Source organism: Pogona vitticeps, chromosome 2 (genome assembly GCF_051106095.1).
Source record: "Pogona vitticeps strain Pit_001003342236 chromosome 2, PviZW2.1, whole genome shotgun sequence".
Taxonomy (NCBI): Eukaryota; Metazoa; Chordata; class Lepidosauria; order Squamata; family Agamidae; genus Pogona; species Pogona vitticeps.
Window position 1 is genome coordinate 167562683 of NC_135784.1, and position 7737 is coordinate 167570419.

Sequence of the window (7737 nt, forward strand, 5' to 3'; positions counted from 1 at the left end):
AAACAACAAGGGACATGTGTACAAATGTACAAGTGTAATGTGTGTGGAAAATATAACCACATACTATAGCTCAGCTTTGCTACTGCAATCCTCATGGAAAAATCCCCACATTATTTAATCAACTTTTTGGAACTTTGGTGATCAAGAGATCTGTAAGTCTCATAAGCTTGCACATATTTTTGTGCACTTTTGATTGGCCCAATTAGTACTGACTAGCCTTATAATGGGCCAAATGCAATGCTGGAGACATCTATTAGATGTAAAAAAAAACAACCATTTCCTGGGGAAAAGAGTTGCAAAGTGAAGAAATTCTGGGAGAAACCCAAGTGGAATCCTGGACAGTGTAGAGATTAGGGGTAGGGAACCTTCAGCCCTCCAGAGGTTTTGGACTACAGCTCCTAAACAATCCCTTACTATGGACCAAGGTCTGAAGGGATTGTAGGCCGAAGACACTTGAAGGATAAAAGGTTTCTCACCCCTGATGCCGACAGACCAATGATCTGACTTCGTACAAGGCAGTCGTTTAGGGTCAGCCAATATCTCCCCAGGAGTTGCAGCTGCCACCACAGATTCAGAAGAGAAAGACCACTGCTCACATGGAGATGTTCCTGGGTTCTGTGTGAAGCAGGGACTGGAAAGACCTCTTCAGAGCCATGGCCACTCTGTGCATGAGTACTCCTGAGCTAGAAGAGCAATATATCAACCAAACTTGAGCTTGGTTCATAAGCTCTCCTTGCTATCTGAGAGAATGCCTACGGCCATACCACCTTGAACACGCCCAATCTCGTCTGATCTCGGAAGCTAAGCAGGGTCGGGCCTGGTTAGTACTTGGATGGGAGACCGCCTGGGAATACTGGGTGCTGTAGGCCAGTGGTCCCCAACCTTGGGCCTCCAGATGTTCTTGGACTTCAACTCCCAGAAATCCTGGCCAGCAGAGGTGGTGGTGAAGACTTCTGGAGTTGTAGTCCAAGAACATCTGGAGGCCCAAGGTTGGGGACCACTGCTGTAGGCCAGTGGTTCTTAACCTTTGTTACTTGGATGTTTTTGAACTGCAACTCCCAGAAACCCCAGCCAGCACAGTTGGTGGTGAAGGCTTCTGGGAGTTGCAGTCCAAAACTCCTGAGTAACCCAAGGTTAGGAACCAGTGCTGTAGGCTATCTGAGAACAGAGGTGGTCACCTGGCAGCTCCATCCTTGTTGACAAATTGCACCTCCCATCAGCAGCCCTCGGCAGCACATCCAGGGATGAGGGATCATGGGAGCTGCAATCCAGCTGCACCTCAAGGACACAGTTCCCCATACTATCTTCAGGGGAAGATTTCCAATTCCATCCAGCAGTCATGGAACACCAATGACGGAAACATGTCATATCCCTTACCTGAGCCCAACATGATGGGATCTGCCCCCTGAGTGGATATCCACTGCTAGTCACATGTGGTCGAAGCCCCACAAAAGGTCAGAGATCACACGGTGATGGAGGCAACGGCACAGAAGGAGCCAGTGCTGCCAAGAGGAGTGGAGGCCAAACTCCAAAAGATATCATGTAGGTCTGCTTATACCACGAAAGCTGGTCAAAAGCCTCAAAAAGTCTCAGCTGCAGGAACAGAAAGTCACGTAGAAACCCCCTGCGGAAGACACTGGTGGTCACAACAAGGAGACAGAGCTATGTGGGAGAATGCGGATCCCACCAGGGAGTGTCCCAGTTTGCTTGCCGACGCCACCACAGCATGACACAATGGGGTCGCTCTGTCTCGCTCTTTCTCTCATCAAAGGCAGAGCAAGAAGGCAGCCTCTGCAGAAGTGACAGCAGCACGGACGTGAAAAGCAGAGTGTGGCCATCAGCACGTCCCCAGTCCCTTCCTGGCACAAAGAAGGGAGAGGGTGGCAGGAAGCACAGGCATACGGCCGGCAGGAACTGAAGGCAAATCCTTCTTCAGTCCCAATGGAGAACGCTGGCAGACAGGACCTTGGTGTCTCCCGTCCAGCCCAGCTTAGCTGCACACACTTTCTCTCCTTGTAGCTGTGAGCAGCTGACATGCTTACTACGCAAGTGGGCACTGCTGGGAATTCCTGTCTTTGCTAAGCCAACAAATTCTGGGAGCTGGCCCAGAGAAGAGGGGGGGGCAGGCGGGTGGGGGGGGAGAGGCAGGAGGGTTAGTACAACTGGGGAATGGTGTTGGTTTTCACCCTCTGGGAGAGATGATAAAAAAGAGCGATGGGCCCTCCTACAAAGCAGCTGAGGAGCAACCTGGAAAGAACCACAGGAAACCTTCTCTGTTAAATAGGAAACCTTCAGAAATTTAAAAAGAAAAAGAAAAAAAAAGGATTTCAATCTCTTAAGGTTAACACTTGCTCTTACTGCCCTTGCTTCTCAGACTCTATTTGCAAATGGATTCCCAGGCTTTGAACAGGTAAGCCTGTAAGGCCTTCTTCCTACAAAGCAACCGAGGGAAGCAGAATTCACCCGGAGAAAGAAAAACACTGGGAAGCCTCTGTATTCTACCTCATGTGTAGGAAGAAGTGAGCGAAGAAGGGGCACGAAAGCTTACATTAAAATAGACCAGTTAGGCTTTAGGGTGACACAACGTTTTTGTCTTTTTTGTTTTGGCCTGATATACTAGGAAACCTTGTACTGCAGGCTAAAACCAAAACCTTCACAGCCCCCAAAAGCAGGGGTGGAGAGTTCAGTTCTCTTGGGATTAACACCTGTTTTTATTGGTCTTACAAATCCTGGGCTTCTATGAGCCACTCAGACTTCCAATAAATAAGGTTTTTGCACCGACTTCCTCTCCACAGCAGTTTTGTCTCTTTAAAAGCAGCCGTCAGGCTGCAGTTCAAAGTGCAACAGAAGGCCTCTTTTTTTGGAGTTGGTAGCAACTTTATAGCCACATACACAAAACAGAATTGATTGCTATTCAGAGGTCAGGATGAAGGAAAGGAAGTATATTTTTCTAAAATGGATAATTAGCATACAAAGTTCATTGTCACAAGGTCTGGTGATAATCACAAACTAGACAGCATGTTGTAAGTGTTCGGCAAATACCCTCCAAGAGTTTATTTCTCTCCGTTGTCTTTCAGTCACAAGGCTGGCTTTTGAGCTACACACAGGAATCTGGGAGACAACTGCCCAACTCTAACTTTTATCTAACTAGAGACCCAACCAGCAAATACAAAAAGGAATTACAAAACCTTATGAAAAAAATTCCCTGAAAAAGTTTGTGAACAAATCTTGACTAACACCTCAACCAGCCGCCTTCTACCAGCTACAAAAAATGCACAAACCAGGGAACTTCAGGAGGCCCATTGCATCAAGCATTAATACAGTCACTGTTGGGTTACCTGGATCCATCACGTCCACCCTCAAACCATATGCCACCAGTGCACCCCACTATGTAAGAGATACCACAGACCTTCTGAGAAAAGTCCAATCCACTCATGACCTCTCTGAAAACACTGTGTTGCCCAGGACTGATACAGGAGCTCTCTACACAAACATCCTACAGAGAGACAGTCTACAGGCCATAAGGAACACCGTACAAAATGAGGACACAGCCCACTACCCTCTGTGACTTTGTGCTCACACACAACTATTTAACCTTTGACAACAAAGCCTATCTCCAGAATAAGGGGGCTGCCATTGGTACTCATATGGCTTCACAAGATGCAGACATATTCATGGCTGATCTAGAACCACACTTTCTTATCTGTTGTACCCAAAAACCACTTCTCTACAGTGGACCCTTGACTTACAGACGGCTTGACTTACAGACGGCTTGAGTTACAGACTTCTCTGGCCGCAAAATTTAGGTTTGACTTGCACACTGAGATTTGACTTACAGACCAGAAAAAAACCCAAAATGGAACAAAAACAGCCTGTTACGGGATTAATCGGTTTTCAATGCACTGTAGGTCAATGGAGACTTGACCTACAGACTTTTTGACTTGAGAACCGCCTTCCAATACAGATTAAGTTCTCAAGTCAAGACCCCACTTGTATTTGAGGTACACTGATGACATTTTTTCCCTACAGACCCACAGAAAGGAAGCCGTAGAGAAGGATGCAAATGTCTCTTTGCAGTAAAAAGAAGGACATCCCAGCCACATTTTATCAACTGAGGCAGGAGAGCCACAACATAATGACACAACTCCAAGTATATAGTCTCCCAGGTGGGAAGGGCCTTATCCTCCTCCAGAGAAGCAACACCTGCCTCTCCAGCTCTCCCACTCTTTCTCAGCTGCAATCTTGGATCACAGCCCCCTCCTAAGACTTCCCCACCCACTGGGCAGAACCAAATAGTCTGTAGGGGGGTTACACCTGCACCTCCTCCTCCAAGTCAATAATAAAAATGTTGAAGAGGGCTGAGCCTTATGGTACTCCACTTGTTACCTCCTCCCAGTTTGAGAAGGAGCCATTGTTAAGCACTCTCTGAGTACAGTTCTGTAACCAACTGTGTATCCACCTGACAGTGGGTCTATTCAGCCCATGCCTAGTTAGCCTGCAACACAGAATATCATGGGGCACTTTGTCACAGGCCTTGCTGAAGTCAGGAAGATATATTCCATCTACACCACTCTGCCCATCTACCACAGAGCTTACCCAGTCAAAAAATGAGATCAGATGAGCCTGGCAGGATTTTTTTTCTTGACAAATCTATGTTGGCTTCTATTTAGTACTGCATTGTTTTCAAGGTGCTTGCAGAGCGACTGCTTTATAATGTGCTCTAGAATTTTCCCTGGGATTGATGTCAGGCTGACTGGGCTGTAGTTTGCTGGTTCCTCTTTTCCCCTCTTTTTGAAGATAGGGACATTAGTTCTCCTACAATCATCGAGCACTTCACCATCCTCCATGATTTTAAGAACATTATAGACTGTGGTTCTGAGAGTTCTAAAGCCAGTTCCTTCATGTCTTGGATGCAGTTCATCTGGCCCTGGAGATATCTGAACTCCTTCAAAGTTTCAGTTGTCCTATCGTTGTTTATTTACACTCTTGAACTAAGTTCTTCCTGTTTGTTTCTTATACTCCTCACATTCGTATATAGGCACCTGAGATGGTGTGATTTGTCACCTGCTTCCATTCATGCATTTTTATTAAAACCATTCTTGGGCCCTCTTATAGCTGCTTGCTGTGTTCCTCTTATTGCACATAAGCATTCATCTGTCTTTACCTCCAAGTTTATGATTCCCTCCACCTTCCAGTTTGGTTTAAAGCTTTCCTGATTAAATTCTTTTATTGGCACCTTCAGATGAGCATTTGTTCCGCTGTTTGGTGTGTTACAGGGGTGGGTCGGTTTGCTCCTTTTTTCCAGCAATCGCATAATGTGATCACCAGAGCAGTCGAATCTGTCTGCACAGCATCTCAACCCAAACCTTTCTGAGCTCCTGTCAAGGGCTTCTACTTTTTTGGTGCAGGTAAATGTGTTCTAGTTTAGTCCAGCACAAAATCTAGCCTTGCAGTCGTCAAAGCTGCCAAGGTTCCATCCTTTTTCACTATCTGGCACCATGCACAAGAAAAATAAAAAGAAATTTAATCTAAGTGATCCAATTCATTAGGAAAGGTCTAGCATAGGTAAACATTATAGTTTCACTTCCCCTTCTCTAGTGCAGAGGGGCAAGGGAAGTGTTCAACTGACAGAGGAAGGAGCCAAAAGATTGCTTGATGTTGATATGCCTCTTGGACACAAGGATCACTCCTCCCTGCAAACTCAAGCAATCCTATTTAAACCCTACCAGCCCATACTAAAAGGACCACTGTAGACATGTTCTATGATTCTATGAAAACCCTATGTTAAGGGATTCAAAGTTGTATTGTTATTTATTTTTTGTAAGATATTGCCCTCTTGTGGCTATCGTTTGCTAATGCACTGAGGTCACAGGGCTTCTTGTTCATCATCATCTTCTTCGTCTTTTGTGGGGGGCATATTTCTTTGAATTTGTTTGTTTCTCTGTCTACCCTCAAGGGGAAAAGAACACCTGAGGGCTGGTGGAGTGTACTGTTAATTAAACGTTGAATGCTGCAGGATTGCCAGTTGGCCAACAGGAATCAGCCGGGCTGTCTCCTGTGCCGTTAAAAAGTAGCTTCATGTGCAAAACTTGACAAGCAATGCCTAATTTGTTTGGCAGACTAAGTGGCTGCTGAACAAATAGAGACAGGTAAAAACCCTGGCTATCATTTCTTCATGGTTTCCTGAGGCAGTTATCAAGCACACATGTTTACAGGCATGAGAGCACAAGCAATGGGATGCTCTAATAAGATACATGTTAGAAGGAGTGAGGCGCTTAAACTCAGCTTCTTACAGGGGTAAAAGTTAATTGCCCATCTCTTCAACTGCACCATAAAGGGAACGCTTTAGGCCTGCAAAACTCCTCTTGAAAGCACAAAACCACCAGAAGAACGTCAAGAGGTGCTGGCAAGGAAGGAATGAAATAAGGTGATACAGGACCAAACCCATCCACTTCGTGGATAGCAGCTCTGTAGATGACAGCTAAAACTGAGGGAAAGTTTTCTACATACAGTACATCTCAAATTCCAAAGATTAAACCAGAAAGGCTAGGCAAAACCTATGGAGTCAAAAACAATGCTGCTGAATGGATGGATGCTGAACAGTGTCTCCCACCAGGACAAGATTTTAGCTGGACCATTTGGAAGTCACTTAATAGATTGTGAAGCAAAGTAGAAAGATCAAAGAATAATTAATGTTGATGTTTTAGTCGTAAGCCACCTGGAGTAGTGGCTTAGCCACTAGATGGGTGGGGTAAACATTTAAAAAGATCAAATAAGTGAGTAAAATGGGGCTACTTGGATACAGACAAATTTTCTGTGACTGTGGAGAGATTCAATCAATCAAAAGAAGATCTAGCAAATGACCAATATAATGCTATTGAAGAAACCCGCCTCTGGTTAAAAATTAGTCTATTTTTAAAATTTTATCTCTATTTCATATGCATCCAGAATTTTAAATTGTGCAACATTCTGATGTGAATAAAGAAAGATTATCTGATAACATTGGCTGTGATCAAGAAAGGATGCAAGTTGATCCAGAAACATCTGGAGAGCCACACTATCTTGGTACAATCTGGCTGATACTTTTTTCCCTTCCAGAGAAGAAAGTCAGGAGAGAGAGAGAGAGAGAGAGAGAGAGAGAGAGGTTTTCAGCTTTTAACAACTGTGTTATGGATGGATAGCCAGCAGGGGGAGCTTGCTTCATAAAATAGGGCCATGCTGGAAAAGAAAAGAAAAAAAACACCTGTGATACATTAATGCAACTTTTATGGCTCCAAGTCCAAACCATCTGGGCAAAATTGGACTCCCACTTGGGAATGAATGATGCCACTTGCCAAGTGGAGTGTGGAGGGGCAACACTGGTCAGACCTGGAGACCCAATTTGTGCCCCCTGTGCCTGTCAAAGGATGCCAACGTCCTTTGAAATGGCCAAGGTAAAGGTAAAGGTTCCCCTTGACAATTTTTGTCTATTCGTGTTCGACTCTAGGGGGCGGTGCTCATCCCCATTTCCAAGCCATAGCACCAGCGTTTTGTCCGAAGACAATCTTCCGTGGTCACATGGCCAGTGCGACTTAGACACCAAACGCTGTTACCTTCCCACCGAGGTGGTCCCTATTTATCTACTTGCATTTGCATGCTTTCGAACCGCTAGCTTGGCGAGGAGCTGGGACAAAGCGACGGGGGCTCACTCCGTCGCGTGGATTCGATCTTACGACTGCTTGGTCTTCTGACCCTGCA

The 7737-nt window shown here is 45.4% G+C and overlaps 1 non-coding gene across 1 annotated transcript; it reads left to right on the top strand.

Moving 5' to 3' along the window:
* The first annotated feature begins 750 nt into the window (after positions 1-750).
* On the top strand, positions 751-869 carry LOC140705031 (5S ribosomal RNA). The gene has a single exon (XR_012084600.2). It is a non-coding gene; the product is annotated as a 5S ribosomal RNA (ribosomal RNA).
* Positions 870-7737: the final 6868 nt, after the last annotated feature.